General features: G+C 38.3%; 1 protein-coding gene across 1 annotated transcript in view; it reads left to right on the forward strand.

Moving 5' to 3' along the window:
- The first annotated feature begins 208 nt into the window (after positions 1-208).
- Positions 209-17,360, forward strand: part of LOC114350352 (titin-like) — a 43,644-nt gene continuing 26,492 nt past the window's right edge. The window contains exon 1 of the mRNA XM_028301126.1: positions 209-500. The gene's annotated coding sequence lies outside the window, so the exon portion shown is untranslated. The remainder of the gene's footprint in view (positions 501-17,360) is intronic.

Consider the following 17,360-nt stretch of genomic DNA (forward strand, 5'->3'; position numbering starts at 1 on the left):
GCGGAAGCGGGCCCGCTCGTGACATCGGCCGCGCACCGTGTCTTTTGCTAATTGTCCGCGACCGATAGATAAGTAATAAAATCAACGGGGAGGACACCAGCTGCATCTTCAATATATGCCGTGGATTCGCAATGCGTCGCGGTAGACGCCAGCCCCCGCCACCGGGCTTCATATTTATACGGTAAGGCGGGCGCTGCGAAGAGTTCAAACGTGCGTCGGGCGTTCGCTACATTAGACGATCGAGAGAATCGTAACGCGTGGGTAGACAGGGGCGAGTGCAGTGTGCAGTGCGTGCGGGTCTGTGTCTGAAAGCTCGCGCCGAAGCCTCCGAGCGGGGACCGCCGAGCGCCCGCCAGCGCCGCGTCAGTGCCGGCCCGGCCGCGCCGCAAGCATCACGCTCCGGTGATCGAACTCTTGCCACTGGACAGTGAACAATAACAACATCCCTCCTCCGCCGGCTCACCACGGGTGCACTACAGTATTTCACTAAACTGATAGAGGTGAGTTTTTATATTTTATTGTAATATTTTTTTTTGCAATTTTTAAAATTTTTCGTACTTTTTGTGCATTTAGGTAACAATGTAAGTTGTAAAATTTTCTCAAAACTTAACAAAGCTTAAATTGATAACGTTAACAATAAGACATGTTGGGTAGAGTCGCACATAAGCGAGCGTCTGAAAAAGCCGGTCGCGAGCTTTGCAGCCGCAGCTACTCACACGCGAGACAGGCATGACCGGCGCTTCCGATGCACGAATAAAATATTTCCGTTAATGTGCAAAGTGCATCTTTTAATGAACATTAAAATTATTCACATAAAAAATATTTAATGCGTTTTATCGCTTAACAAGCCTTAACCCGTGACATGCGCGAAATTTTTCAGATGCAATATTTTGCATACTTATACCGTAAAGTATTAATTAACATTCTTAACAAAGCATGCTTCTTTTTTATGACATGAATTAAACATTCGCTGGGTTTTTCTAGACAATGATAAGTTTAATTAAAATATTTAATTAAATAGGATAACAATTTATTAAAACAAAAATGAGCCCAAAATGGTTTTACAAATTAATTATTAAGTAACAAAATTTAAGAATAATACAGTAAACTAAACACAAAATTTTATTAACTTATCTTTAATAACATTATGCTTAACACAACTAGCGTATATTAATAAACCGCCAAATAATTATGTTTTCCTGTTAGAGTAGAGATGCTGAAAATAAATAAGCTCTGTTGCATCGTTTAACGTTCTGTGAAGTCTATTTTTTGTAGCCTATTGTGGCGCGATCGATTACATTCATCTCTTTATTGTTCGGCAAATGTTTGCCGCTCGGCCGAGTCTATACTAAATTACAACTACCCTATATTTATAACTATGACTTATAAAAATGCAATTGGAAATATAAGAATGAAAAATATTTTTAGTTTACACACTTTATACACTTTTCATTTTCACATTAAGTCATAAAGGCGCATATTATTTTATGTAAGCTAGCATTGAAAATTTTGCTACGGCATACCTCCGTAGCTACGAGAAAAACATGATTTCCACAAATATGAAAAGAAAAAACTTGCAATAATATCATGATACCAGCTTTCTTATTATTCGTATTCTATTATTTTGTCACTATCGAAATCAACAACGATTCTTTAATAGTGACAAAAATATAATAAAATGAAATAATTGTAATGCAATATACAAAAGACAATGCCGGAAATTGGCGTCTTTTTTTTTTCGCGCGGCCATCGACCAAACCTTGTTTTTTGATTACAAAATAGTGTAATAAACCAAACTTACTATGACATGTATACCTCTAAACTCAGTCTGAACTGAGTTACGAGCATCAAAAGTTTAATGATTTTCATACTAGATTTGCTGTTTGCGCGCAAGTTTTGTAAGAAATTGCAACAAAATAATGACATTGTATGTGTAAACAAACAATACCATCCATTAAAGGCTCCAGACATCAGTATGCAGCAGAATCAGCGCAATAAAAAAATAGCGCAATATTTTGTTGCAATTTCTTACAAAACTTGCGCGCAAAAAGCAAATCTAGTATGAAAATCATTAAACTTCTAATGCTCGTAACTCAGTTCAGACTGAGTTTAGAGGTATACATGCCATAGTAAGTTTGGTTTATTACACTATTTTGTAATCAAAAAACAAAGTTTGGTCGATGGCCGCGCGAAAAAAAAAAGACGCCAAGTATAGCTAATATTTTAGACTTTAGGTACTTACTTTGCTACTTATGAGTGTAACTTTATTTCTCAAATCTCAATAAACTTTCTGACTGCTTCATGTAAGTTGAATAATTACTGTAAACCTCGCATTATGGGGTAGGTAGTGGAGTTCGGTTATTCTGTTAATTTTGAAGACTTCATTCTTTAATACTGTCGGTATGATTAGGAATTCTTCATTGTTTTTCATTAACTTGGTTATCTCTTCGTTTGATATTTTCCGTACTTTAGAAATATTAAAAATAAGACTGGAAACATAAAAATACAATTTTAAAAACACAAACAAATACAATCAAGCAGTCATGTAATGTCAACAAAATTGACATAACTTTTTTTTAATGACGTTCTCACTGCTTTAAGATATGTGTTTTTAGCCGAATTAGTAGCAGAAATGAACGAGATTGAACGAATGAGCTAAAATATTTCAAGGTTGGCCAACATAATAACGCAATTTTTTCTTAATATGGCAACAATTCGGTTATCACGCGATAGCGGTCGATAGACTTTTCTATCGATGGTCCCATGTTAGGGAAAATGATAAAATTATCTACGTGATCGAAAATTGTCTTATCATATCATGTCATTGTCGATGCGTGCATCTTAGGCCTACTGGTCTACTTAAGCGGTTTAGATTTTTCATACAAAAGGATTTTCCCGCTAATTCCTGTGGGAATTTCGGGAATTCCTTGTTGTAACTAAGCTTTGAGTTTACTAAGGTACCTACATGCCAAATTTCAAGCGTCTAACTTCCGTTAAGCGTTTAGATTTTTCATACAAAAGGATTTTCCCGCTAATTCCTGTTCCCGTGGGAATTCCTAAGTATACTATAACCTGCCCAGGTGTATGAAGAATAATTGTACCAAGTTTCGTTAAAATCCGTCGAGTAGTTTTTGTTTCTATAAGGATCATACAGACGGAAGGAAGTTAGACGCTTGAAATTTGGCATGTAGGTACCTTAGTAAACTTAAAGCTAAATTACAACAAGTAATTACCGAAATTCCAACGGGAATTAGCGGGAAAATCGTTTTGTATGAAAAACCTAAACCGCTTAAGTTGACCTGAAGTGATGCAGTGACCGCGCGCTCTCCGCCCTCTATCTCGAAAACGGTTCACCGTATAAAAAAAAATTTTAAACAAAATTTGTAGAGAATTTAGTATTCTACAATATTGATAATAAATACAAATAGCAAAAAACCCATAGGAAATGAGATATTNTCCATTAAAGGCTCCAGACATCAGTATGCAGCAGAATCAGCGCAATAAAAAAATAGCGCAATATTTTGTTGCAATTTCTTACAAAACTTGCGCGCAAAAAGCAAATCTAGTATGAAAATCATTAAACTTCTAATGCTCGTAACTCAGTTCAGACTGAGTTTAGAGGTATACATGCCATAGTAAGTTTGGTTTATTACACCATTTTGTAATAAAAAAACAAAGTTAGGTCGATGGCCGCGCGAAAAAAAAAAGACGCCACCTTCCATACAAAATCTGGCATTGCCATTTGTCTTTTATAACAAATAACCGTGATATAACGATAGCTATCAAAAAATCAAGTTGATACAAGTAACGATTTTATAGTACTTTCTGTAAAGTCATAATTTATTTATTTACAATCAGAAAACTAATTTTTTTCTGGTTAGCAGTAAAATCATTTATTTACTTTTGACTTTGATTGTTAAGTGAAGAAAAAAAGATAACTCCGAGAATAACTTAAAAATACGGTAAAAACCAACTGGTTATTATAACAGAACAAAAACACGGTTGCGGATAATAGTAGACTAGTGCTAAATTAAAAGTATATTTATAGCAACAAAAATAAAAAGGGAAGATTAATTCGATGGTCGTGAGATAAGTATTCGATTAAGTAACAAAATCGGAATTGGCGTAAGGATGGTCGCGTGAGTGGATCCGATCGGCCGCGTGCCGCGCGACCGTGCCGGATCCGATACGTCACACCACCACAAATAATCACCGATTGTACTTACAAAGTAGATTGAAATCGAATTGTACACCCGCGTTATCGACAACACTCACAAATAAACGTTCAATATTTTATCCACGCTCGTAAAATATCACAGAAATCCAACGCTCTAATAACCTATTCAACTGTACTTAATGTAATAATATTACATGAAATTATATCGGCATAAAAACATGGCAGGGTGTTGAATTGTATTTATTTAGTTACACTACAGCACATAGAATTATATACTTATTTATACAAAAGTTGCAGCGTGATTAATGCTTAATATTTTTATTTACGCTTTAATTAACTTAAGCAACAAATCCTAATTTTACACTTTAAAACAAAGAAAATTACTTTTTTAGTCATTTACAACAAATTATATACTTGTTTAACATTTTATCAGCCTAGTTTCACAATGAAGGAAAGTTTTCATAAAAGCTCGTGTGACGTTTTAATAGGCGATTGGAAAATTTAAAAGGCGGCTAGTAAAACAAGTATTTAATACAACAACACCAAAGTAAAGGATGATTCTTAGTTTTGGGCATTACAAGAACAATGATAATGTTGGTAATTTTACACTACACTGCGTATCGAATGCCATCCTGGCGAAGAGGGTTTTCCTCGTCGTGTCAGCAAAATGCAACTTAACGTAAGCCACGTAATAATTTATCTTAGACTCGTTTATCATAATTAAGTAAGATGAATTGATTCAAAGTGGTACAATATTTTTGAAAATATTATTTAGTGAAATAATGTTTCGAACGTGTAGAGTTTATACTACGTACCTAACTTGTAGCGATTTTAGATATTTTTTTTAAAGATAAGTCGTAATAATTTGCAAAAACAGGGCGGGTTAGCTCTTTGAAACAAGATTTTAATAAAATTAAACGGTTTTGGTTACGCTGTACGCTTTCGGAGAACATCTTACATCGATAAAAGGTAATTAGGTAGATGTTATTTTTCACTTAAAAACTCTTTTGCACCGCTTGCAACTAAAAATAACGCAACCTTTTACGCTCTTTTGTAGCCGCCAGTAATACATAATTAATAAGATATGCATAAAATATAAAACATGTTGAAACGTAGAAGAAATAATTTAGCCAGTATCAAAAGAGTAACACCAAATATTTTTTGAAAAAACTTGTAGCTGGCACAGAAATTGAAAAAAAACACAATAATAACAAAATCAATAATATTTTACATGCTTGATATTTCTATATCGTCTAAAAAGTGATAAATTAACACCATTTCGAAGTATTGCATTTATTATTCAATTCTCATTGAATTACAAATACGTTCATTGCTTTTATAAATGCCATGGGAGCTTAATTTTTTTCAATATCTTTTTAGTCGTGTTTTTGTTTTCTATTATAGTACCTACGTTACTTACTGTAATAGTTAATCTAAAGTGGATTATTTTTTGTAACGCAACTCTACAAGAGGAAACTTTAAAGTTTACTAGTCTTTTTTCTGCAGTTTAGTCTTCCGATCAATTACCGATTTAAACACTAGTTATTAAGCAATGACTATGAGTAAGCCGTAGATCGAATAAAATAAAAAATCCTAATACTTGATGAAATAATATTTCTTACTAAGAAATCATTTGATTTGCATATCATAAATAAATACCCAAGAATAAGACGCCTCTCTGATTTTCCTTTTTTATTCATCAATACATAACTAGTGAGTAAGTACTATGTAAAATAAATACAGTCATTACGTGGCAGTTACTATAAACTTGCTTCATAACCTGCATGTTTTATTATGAGAAAAGTTCGCGTAAGCTCTGCGTAAGCGTCGCATAATAAGCTCGCTTGACAGCGAGTGTTGAGTGCAAATCATTGGTTTCGGCGCGGTTGATTGCGCAAAGCCCGAGGTTGTGGTGCGCTCGCGCAGAGTTCAAGTGCAGGGTGAAGGTTCCGCCGCGGCGCGACATTCGCGTCGCTTCTCATGTCAGCTCGCCTTATTAATACCGCCTCACTTTCATGACAGGTGATCATTTCACTGCCACGCAACATAAAACTGTTTCGGTGACATAACATGATGTGACGCATTCGTAACCTACTGCTACAGAAGCCGGCCCACGACAACTTAGGCTTTAAATAGAACTCTATTACAGTATGCGATTCCTGAATTTATACAGCATAAAATGCTAGGTCAAAACAAAATCAAAGTCATGGGTGGCAGCTAGACAAGGTCGGCGAGCATCCGATTCTTTTGTTTTAAGCGTTAACACTTAGTCCACGGAAATACGCCTAGTTGACGGGAGCTAAATAGGTGGATTATGTTTTTCCTTTAAATTACTCAGCGGCTTTGTACCTAAATAAATTTGTGCAAAAACAAAACAACTCAGCGCTTTGCCTTGTTGTTTTTGCGAAAACCCGGAGTAGGTATAATGAAGTTCAGTCTCGCAAGAAGTCTAGAGTCGGTGTTCCAATTGCAATATAAGTCAGTAGAATAATTGTTGTACGGTAATTCTTTTCATACATGCCGTGTCATAGCCAACGTGTAATGGCAGCGATAAAATTAAGCGTCCCTAAAACTTAGAAACCTCTCAACTGACTTCGCATTAATGTAAGCGCGCTTCAATATGCGCGGGCGCAGCCCCGGCGTGACAGAATGCGCTCGCACCGGCGCGCCGGTCGCCACGCGCCGCCCGCCGGCCGCCGGCCGCCGCCCGCTTCCTGAGAAAATGGCAACTTATGGGGAACTGAATCTGGGCCTCGCAGGTGCCATTGACCCCTGCAACCTGCCACACTTCACGCACATGTGTTGCCATTCACATTTAATATTTACTGACATTCCTCACTATATGGGTTTATAGACTCGTAAGAGTCAGAACCCACAATGGGGCGGAATGCGCAGTTGTTTTACCGATAATCTGCGGTGTATCGAGCTTCAGTAATAACCAATAAAGTGTGTTTGGCTCATATCGTGAGATCCGCTGTACTGCATTGTATGCTCTACTTATCTTACGGAGTAGATACATGTCGTTATGAGCAGAGGATGTATGGCCAAGAGACCACTAACCTCCGGCTGCAGATGCGCGGCAGATGACCCGCGCGGAGTGCACCGCGAGCGCCGACCGGCCGCCGCTGTAGGAGCTGAAACCGTTATAGCCGGACCACAAAAATGTCGCAAAAAACCTCGTAAACCGTTTCTGTTTCACTTGCTATATCGTCATTTCGTGACGTGACTTTGATTTCATGCCATATTGAAGAAGGTTTATCAACAATAGAGTTTTCGCGCACTACAATTATGTAACTATCAAAGCGTGTATTTCGTGATAATGTGATGAAATGGAAATATCGTGACAATCATTAAACAATCTGATGCTTTAAAATTCAACAACATTGTATCACAGGAATTCCTCGAGTTCCTGTCCCAGTTGCGAAAGGGCTCAGGGTTCGAGCGAGCTCAGTGTCGGTTTACATTGCAGATTTGGCCTACATTGTTAAATGGTTCCCACAGGGAAAGAGTCAGCGTTCGCATACGTTGGCGAAACAATGAATAAATATTGTTTTATGACAGGATGGTATTGGTCCCCGGCGTAATGAACACCGGTCGCGGGTGTGTAAGACCTCGCGCGGGTCGCCGCTTGAATATCAATATAAGAATATGCGCGAGCGGCGATGCCGGCCACAATGACCGATAAAGAGAAAACACACGAATATGGCCCTACTCGGACTTTGTTTAAAATTCACATTCAATGGCACCAAAGCGCTAGGCGCTCGCTGCCACCAAATGGAATGTAGGTTATGATGTTATTTAGCTCAAGTTTTTTGCCGGTCTAAGTTTTTTATTACAATGGTTATCTCCTTTCATGTCAATCAATTTCGTATAAGGCGTGAAAGTACTGACGTCACTGTGCCAAATCTTATCTTGTTAACTTTATATTTAACCCTCGCTATTGGACGGAATTTTAAAGAATAAACACGTGGGAACGCTGTTGCCTACTTTACTTTTAAAGAACTCTTTTGAAAGTGCTTAGTCGGAGGTACGTTTTTAATTTCTATTGATACCTAAGTGCCCTCATGTGGCACCTTCACTTCTTATGGAGTTTGTAATTTATGTGCATTGGTTTATTATTGTATTGAATGTTACCTATATTCGTTTGCTGCTACCCAAAGTACACGCTTTGCTTAGTTTGCGACTAGATAGTATAGTATAAAATGTCCAAGAATATTTACCTATTTTAATATTTATTGCATATCCGGTCCTGTAAATCTAAATCTTACAGTGAGAGGCTATTAAGATATAAATATAAATCGGAAAGAGCTTTTGAATACTGGTAAAAACATGATTTACAGCGACGTAAAGCTGTAAGCCTATGCATCCGAAGGCTTTGTGCTAGTTGGACTCGTAACAAAGAGCGAGATATCGCCCCAGATCGCACTATTTCACTATCCATTTGACATTAAATAAGTCATATTTACCAATACGACCCTTTCCCGCATAGAGTAGACGTTGGCAGTATAAACTTTTCAAAACTGAAGAATAAGCAGAATTTATTGGTAGTATCTGAAGGTTTATATGTGGAGGGGCTCTCGAGTACTGATGCCTTCGCCACGTCTTAAAGAGCCCACGCACACCATAACACCCACACTCTAAATAAAAAGGCAAATAGACTTGTCCACTTTACCATTTACCAAGTAAAAATTCTCATGTCTTGTTTGAATAGGTCTTTTACCAATTAGTGTTTGTACCGATATATGACGTTAGTGTGGTTTAGTTCTGACTGTTCCAGTTGCTACACACTTTGTTTAGTAGCCGCCACCCTTCGGAGGTGATGTGAGGTATGAGAGCACTCTTTGCTTAACTACTAACAAACCATTGTTTGTGCTCAAATACCTTTCGTTTTGAGGCTTTATGTACGCATTATAGTTTTGATGGGCAACAGCCCAAGGCAACAGCCGTTAAACGGGGTGCTACCTTAATTGATTCTGAATACCTTAGAAAAGTAGGTCTTTCGCAAGAAAATAACATTGGTAAACGATAAACAACAAAAAGGAAAATGGCTTCGAGCACCTAACGATCGACTTTGTCGTCGTTTCACGTACCACCCACTCGTCGCGTTTTAACGAGAGCCTTTACCTCTTTTCGTGACCGACAAACAAATATCTTGCATCAGGGCTTAACCAAAATATTTGTCTTAATAATCATATCAATGAGTTGATCGTTAGGTAGCGTAAATCCTGTTGTATCACCTCACCTGTGCAAATAACGTTTTTAAACAGTTCACTGTTCGCGAAGCTAGCGTGAAAAGTCTTAATGACGCAATTATAACTTGTGTCTAACAGTTTTTACGTTAATAAAAAGGCTCTGGTAAGACTTCATAATGTCCAGGTTGTTTTATCGTGCGGAACGTGCGATGTCATTGTCCTACGAGCGGGCGCGGCGCGGCTGCGGGCGGCGCCCGCGCCGTCGCTACATTTGCGTCGCGGACTACCGCCACCGGTTCCGACACCTTCGCGAAATGAGCTAATGAATAAATTTCCCAAATCGCCATTAAAAAGCCACAACTGAATACGTAATTTCCGCAAACACGTTACCTTAGCAATTACCCTCTTAATTAATTGCTTAGCGTATCTTGCCTGTGAGGTTTGAATATGTCTTAATATTATTCGTTAGAGTAAACAAATTTTATTAGTTAACTTATTTATGATTTTAAGACATTTCAATTGCAAATTAAAGTTTTGAAAGCTAGTTTGGGTGAAAAGTTTTAATCCAACTGAAAAATTAAGCTTTTAGATTCATTGTTTTCATAAACGTCTACTCGTATATTATTGGCTATTATTAGATGCATCTCCTATTGAAAGAGTGTGAATAAAGCACATGTCATTACAGCTTCCATTCGATAGCTTGGTAGAGTTTATAATGGAGCTTATTAAGCACATTAACTCTATCATTACGTTAATAGTATTAATTTGTAATAGTTACTTCCTGATTCGCGGTGCTTCCCTAAATTTGCTTTTAAACATTCGTGCGCCGACATCTTCACCTTGAAGGAACATAAGAATTTTTTTGACGTCTGTTTTTTCCACGCCGATAATGATAATTTTTAGAAGTATTCATTCAATATCTTGATTCTGCGGCTCATCACGACCAAAGCGTTCTTATAGCGCCAAGAAAAAAATCACAGGTACTCGTGCGATGATGGAAATATTATAACTATAGCCAAGACTGACGTAATCTTCAGCGTTTCCTTGCTTAAGATTTGTTTACAAAATATATTAAAAAAGATTATTTTGATGTGCATGTAATGATTTCCCTGACATTAAGTACGCTTATGTCTATAAGTGTACTTTCAAATGGACACAGTTAAATTCATAAACAATTAAAACATTATTTGTCATTCAAGAAAGAAGAGCCCCAGCTAAAAATAGCCTCAAACTTTAACCGTATATAAATATTTTAACAATATATCTCGTAAATCCGTTCTTTTCTAAAATGGGTTTAAATGTAAGTCTTCATACTTTAACAATTTATAGGTTAAGTCTATACTTACCTATAAATTACTACCAATTCAAGTTATTTAAATAAATTACTCTCTCGTTGAGCCGATTATATCTTCCTAAGTGATCTACAATAAGTCAAAGGTCGGCAAATTGTTAGAAGAGGCTACGTCGTAAACCAATAGATTGACAGGCGGAGCGATGCCGCTATCGATTCTAAATCGATTTGAGCTTTTTTACGGCTTATCAAACCATTTTTTTTCAATCATAGGTTCTTTGAAGTGACATTAGTATTTTATTATCTAAAAAGCAATTTCAGTAATTGTTGTGATGATTTGCTACAGTTTCCGGGCCTATTACAGTGCTGGTAAACAGAAATCGTTCCCACAAGTAGCAGCATAAAAAGACCGACATTGCTATAACGGTACAAAATAACCATTAATACAGTATGTTGCGTAATGTATAAGTAAAACAGGTCAATTTTCTCTCTTCCTCTTTTCTTAATCATTGGATATTGAACCACATGTTAGAGAAGCAACTGCCAACTGATTTGATGCGACTTTTATTACATCGTAAAAACTTGTTAACATTTATTATGTTTTGTGTCAGTAAAAGTAGTTTAAAAACTTAACTGCATACGATCGACTATATGTGTTAATTGCAGTATCTGATGTATTGATTTGATTTGATTTAATTTATTATTTATTACTATTCTTTATATCAAAGTCAGCGTTGCACTTTAAAGACTTAAATTAACCAATGAATACCGTTTAAAAAATTGTACAAAAGTCAGTTCCTTTTATTGGCTCTATCACATACGTTTAAGTATTAAACGAGAAAATTCATTTGGGCATCATTAACGCGTGGGTTCGAGGAAAACGGCAAGTAGCTCTAGGAAGGCTTTCTAAATGTAAATGAATAAATGATCGACACCATGGCCAGTTGTCGGTGGTCTGGGCACCGGTCACTGTACCAATTTTATATTCTCGTTCTTTTGTTGTTCGCTCTTTTGTCCTACCGTCGTGCTTCAGGAGAAAACGCATACAATACAAGTTTACATACAAACATTACACATACTAAACATCGACCGAGTATCGCGACCGTAATTAAAAGTGAAAATATTATGGGCTTATAAATATAATGATGTGTTTTATAATTAAAATTTCTGTAAACATTAACGATTTAAGAATGCAAGATTGCGTGATACAAAAATGTATGCACCTGACCGCTTAAATGATCCGTTAAGCAAATCACCATGGCATGGCTTATTTGACCCACAACATTACTCGTGGGAAACTCAAGTAATAATACATTTATTTACTTAACATTAATCGGTCATCTCGTTTGTGGGTAAGCGAAAGAAAGGCGATCTTGACATGGCATCGCTGGCCCACCGGTGCGCGGGCGCGGCCCAGCCGCTATTGTGACTCTAAATCAATATTTGCGCAGATGTCGGTGTAAGAGCATGCTATGCTTGTAGCGACCTAAAATTCATACGGCATATATGGCAATGTTAGCGGTAAATTTTCTCTGCAGCTACTTGTAATCCTTCAAAAGTGGGTCGGCTGTGTACGCACAAGGCAACCCCGGCGTGGAACTGAAGGGTAATTCATTCAAATTGACGGCGGTACCTTTAAACTCTACATCACAAATTATAGTGATTTTTCTAGAAAGTTACCTTTCTCGTACGGTATTTTTCCGTAAGTTATGTTTTTCCAATTAGCTTTTTTCAATTATGAAAACGATTACTCTAACCACGCCATTATAATTCCTTTTAATCGTTTTACATAAAGCTGAAGAGGTTTCGTGTTAATTTCATGACACCCTAGTATTTTCATACATAAAGTGCAAAGTAATCCCAAGTGAAAAGAAGTAATTACATCAATTTAATTTTATGATACAATCTAAAGTTCTCTCTGGTCCTTTAAGTTGCCGATCTGTAACTTCAGCATTAATAGTAGGTAATGCCATACTAAACGTAATGAGTCGTAACTCTCAGGTTTACGAGCTGGATCTCATGTAACCTGCGCCAATAATGTTGTATATGTACGCTAGGAATTTTATAACTTTATGAAAATTAGACAGATTAAAACGCACTTTTTATAGCTCTTACTTTATAACCCAAAATAATAATAAAGTTAGTACTTACCTGGATAATGACGGCGGAGTGCATCGTTAGCTAGCGCGCGTTGTAATTACGGCTGTCGATGGCCTGCGCATGGATACCATAATTCAAGCGCAGGATACCGGAGCGAGGACCACGCTCACCCTCTTAGTACTTTTTCAACCATTTACTCACACATTTTTTGTTTTCATGCGGTTACCGAGTGAAAACGAATCGCATAATTTTCTAAGCGATGACCACGATTCCCGTGTAATATGATAATGCGATGTATAAATATTTCATGTCTAGGGTTCTTTGTGATCGTTTTTGCACTGGAACCAGTTCCTACGACTACGGCGCGGTTCCACTGCGAAAACAGAAGCTCATAACGATTTTTGCTATTTTACTCCCAGTGCCTCGCTTCATGGAGGGTTATGCAATACATTAAATTCCTACTGACCACACCTGGATAAATACTTGTAAAGATAAATACTTTGAAGTACAAAGGTACTAAATAATAATAATTAGATTGTATAATAAGTATAAACTCGTAAACTAAAAATGTTACATTTTATTCACTGACATTAAGTCTACTTACCTGAGCTTTTAGATGTTTAAGGGCTGATTTTTCAATCGTCGGATATCTTTTATCTGAAGAATAAGTTTGGCACATTGACAGTTTTAATAAGGGAAATATGTCAAAATGACAAGGTTATTCTTCAGTTACAAGATATCTGACGATTGAAAAATCAAGCCTAAATAAAAAGTTAATAATATAATATGTGACTTACCTATGTTAATTTGATAGATTCATAACTGTTACGTGTACCTGTGTATACCTACTATAGTGACCTGAAAATCGTTTTTAATGTCAATGGGAACTTTAGAGTTTAAAGCTTTAAGAAATGTTTTTCAAGAAAAGCTTGTTCAAAGTAGTAAAATAGTTAACGGAAAACTGTTGAAGATTTAACCATACTACGTGCCTGGACTGCCTGTTTAGAGTTAGGTTCTGAAGTTCGTTTGTAAGTACTTGCCATTCATTCCTTACATAGAGATATGGCCGGTAATGACTGGCCGGCCGGTTGGCTATCGGCCCGCGCTCGTAAACATTGTTCGACACGAAGCATTTGAGCATGGCTGCGAATGCAAGTCAATAGACATCACGCCGAGAGGCACACACTTCCTGGTGGGGCTAACTGTTAACACAATATGAATCCTCGCACCCGCGTCTCCAAAGCTCCTCGAGCGTAATTAGGTTTCGCACTAAAGGGAGGAGTGGAGTTCAAAGGTCAGCGATTTGGTTCCTAATATATTACACATGGCCTCGCTGCACGAGGGGTGCATAAGTATCACGGGTCAGCGGTCGCTCTAATAGCTAGTGTCAGAGCGCGGTCAAGTCCCGAGGGCGCGCGGTGAGAGCGGGGGCGGCGCTGGGCTCACTGTGCGACCCGCCGTGTGCCGTAAGGGAGAACATAAACATGACATCCCTCATTTCGAGACGTTCCAAACGCATAAGACGGACACTTGAATCGGTTAGAAAGATTAATGGCACGTCCCGAGAATCGTAATTCAATCAGCCGGGCTAATGCGGTTACGGTAAATCTTTGCACATAATAGGTCGCTGCATAATTATAAACATTAAACGGCTTAAACGTCGGTGCAATTACTAAAACAATGTTATTGCATATCGTGAGAGGTGTCGGTAAACGGCAACCTGGATCGCAGCCGGGTGGCTGCATTATGTACGCGGGAGGCGCGGGGGCATTGCTCATCGTGCGAGCGACGCGGCCGCGGCCAACAATCGCGAATTCAACGTATGCCTAGCAACAGTCACTCACACTAACGGTGGCTTTATTTTCTTCACGCACACGAGCACAGAATAGTGCATGCAAGCTTTAAGCTTTGATGGACTTTGTGACATTAAAAGCCTATGGAAATGCAGCTTTTAATGACTAAAGTTGCAAAAGCTTCCCACAATGAAAGAAGGAATTCGCTTGCTATCTATGCGACGGCAATACTCAATAGAACGTGAGTATCAGTATTTCTTGAGACTTTCGTCGATGGAATTTTATCAGTATGCGCATGAAATTTTAAAGTAGGTACCTCTGAAATTTTCGTCTGGTATAGATAAATGGTATTCACGAAATAGCATGGAAATAAGATAATTCGTGAGAATGTCGCGTGGAATGCTAACTCGGTGTAACGGTGGTGAGTCGTCTGGACGGATTTACCTAAATTATTCGGACTACGTTAGCATGCGTGCGTGCGCCGCTGCTCCGTGCGCGATCCAATATCGCGACGTGTGATCGCTTTCTTTCCTCAGTGACCCAGCGTTTCCCCAAAACCTCGAAACGGTGAATCTGCTTTGTCGATCATTTGTCATCAAGCCTGCGTACATAAACCTAAAAAATATAAGAAAGTATGTCATAGACATCAAATCTCTTGATTTTATATTCTCAGACACGTTTTATGAGGTAGGTATAGAAAAGCCTACATGTACCATTAAAAAATTATACGGTCCTCAGACGGATCACATCAAAGAAAGTAGATGCGTTTATTGCGATAACATGCATAACGTTCTAAAAAACCCAAGCACTGTTATATGATGTGGTAGTCTAGATAGTTTCTACATATAAGTAGGTATGTTTCGGCACAAAATTCGCGCGGGTCAACGAACCGCCAGTACCTCATGAAGGAAACTAATATTTGCCATCTTCCTACCCATTTCCCCGGGGAAAACAGCCTCCACCGCTGCCGCTCCGAGTTACTCACGCACGGCTGTTTTTCTTCGATGACGTTTCTCCTACTCAATTAAGAAAAAACAATCTTATCTCATTCGTATCCCATGAATAAAATATCATACATCCCTTTGTGTAAGGCTTCTTTTTGTGGCTCAATCATTATTGACGGAAATGTATTTGAACTGGTTTTTAGGAATATTAGCGAATTTGTGTCAGGTGAAATGAATAAAGTAATAGGTGAAATGAACAAGTAATTTGCGCTGATTTCTGAAGTGATATGCAAACAAATCGTTACACTTTTTATGGCAAGACATGTAAATTTCGATGTACACAGCATTAAAGGTATACATGTGAGATCCGAAAGTAAGGCTACTTAGTATGTGAGTGACGGCTCGCGTCTGCCGTTAATCGACCGCTACACTTCGCTGACAATTATCGCCTAATAACGATGCAGTGTCGCTTTGTAGCCGAATCTAATAACGATTCGCCGTCGCCATGTCCACGACTCAATGCTAATCGCTTGTAATTTACGACGGCCGATAATCGCGACACGGGTACGTGAACGCATTGTGCACAGGGCGCGAGCGTGCTCGCTCGTCGCGAATATGTTAGTACGCTCGTAGTTTCCAAATGCGAACGTGTGAACTCGCTAATCGATCCCATTTATATTGCGAGGCTAGTTAGCGGAGACAAGTTTAGAGATGGTTATCTATAGAGACCATAAAAGTGGTGTACGCGGGCAGCATGTGGCGAAGGCGGGAGCCGCGTAGCCGTCTCCTGTCGGGTGACCCGCGGTCATCACATCTCGCATCTAGTGCGCCTCTTAGCATACTTAGCCCGGTCTGGCGGCCACTTTATATGGGCACGCAACACATAAACCATGACACGGCGGTTTTGGCGCACTCGCTACGAACTACATGCTATGAAAAGCGAGTTTTTTATTGGCGTGTCTGATTGTAAATGATATTTTGTCTGGGTATAACTTGACAGTAATCATGTCGCTTAACGCGTTTATGTTTAGTCTTGAAATTACCTATCACAAAATCTTTTCACTATCACACATTGAAATCATAATTGGAGTAAGTAGGACGTTAGACGTTGGACGTAAGACGTTAAGTATGTAGGTACTTTTTTACTAACTAATGGCGCTTTATAAGCATTTATTTACGCTTACACGCTTTGTAAGATAGTTGACTTAATTTTGTGTAAGCTAAAGACCAAAAGGGTCATGTGCATTATTAGATAAAGCAAGTGGTAAATCTGTCGAAATCTAGATACGAGTGCACAATTGTGCATCGCGATAGGTCATAGGACGTATGATTACCGGCAACTCGTTTCATTCCGTTGCACTGCACTGTTGCAAACTAGGTTGCTCATAAAGAATAGCTCCGATATCTGAGTCTGTTATCCAATGCTCGAGATTGGTGTCAATGCTCGCTGCGGTTGCAGTGTTCCGAAATTATGTGTTGGGCAACGCCGGGCCGGCCAGCGACCCGCGCCCTTCCGATCTGATGCACTCGCCTTACCGTGTGCTAATTTTGTCGCACCAAATTGCTTTTAAGTTAACCCACGCTCTTACGTGCTCTTACCTTATATTGCTGCTATTATTAATCTATTAACAAAGATACGCTAAAACTTTGGAGCAAGTCGCAAGCTGCGAGGCAAACACTTCTTAGAGCTTAATGTTTCTTTAGCTAACTTTATTACTTCAGGAACTATACCTCTACATAAGCATTAATAAAATGGTCTCTTTCGTCATCATTTAAAATAATTGAAATTTAATTGCTTTTTGTCTTTGAAAATGAAATATCCCATTAAAACCAATAAAATGTAAATAACAATTACTTCCGCCA

This window comes from Ostrinia furnacalis, unplaced genomic scaffold, assembly GCF_004193835.3.
Source record: "Ostrinia furnacalis isolate ACB-3 unplaced genomic scaffold, ASM419383v2 OfSCF0075, whole genome shotgun sequence".
Taxonomy (NCBI): Eukaryota; Metazoa; Arthropoda; class Insecta; order Lepidoptera; family Crambidae; genus Ostrinia; species Ostrinia furnacalis.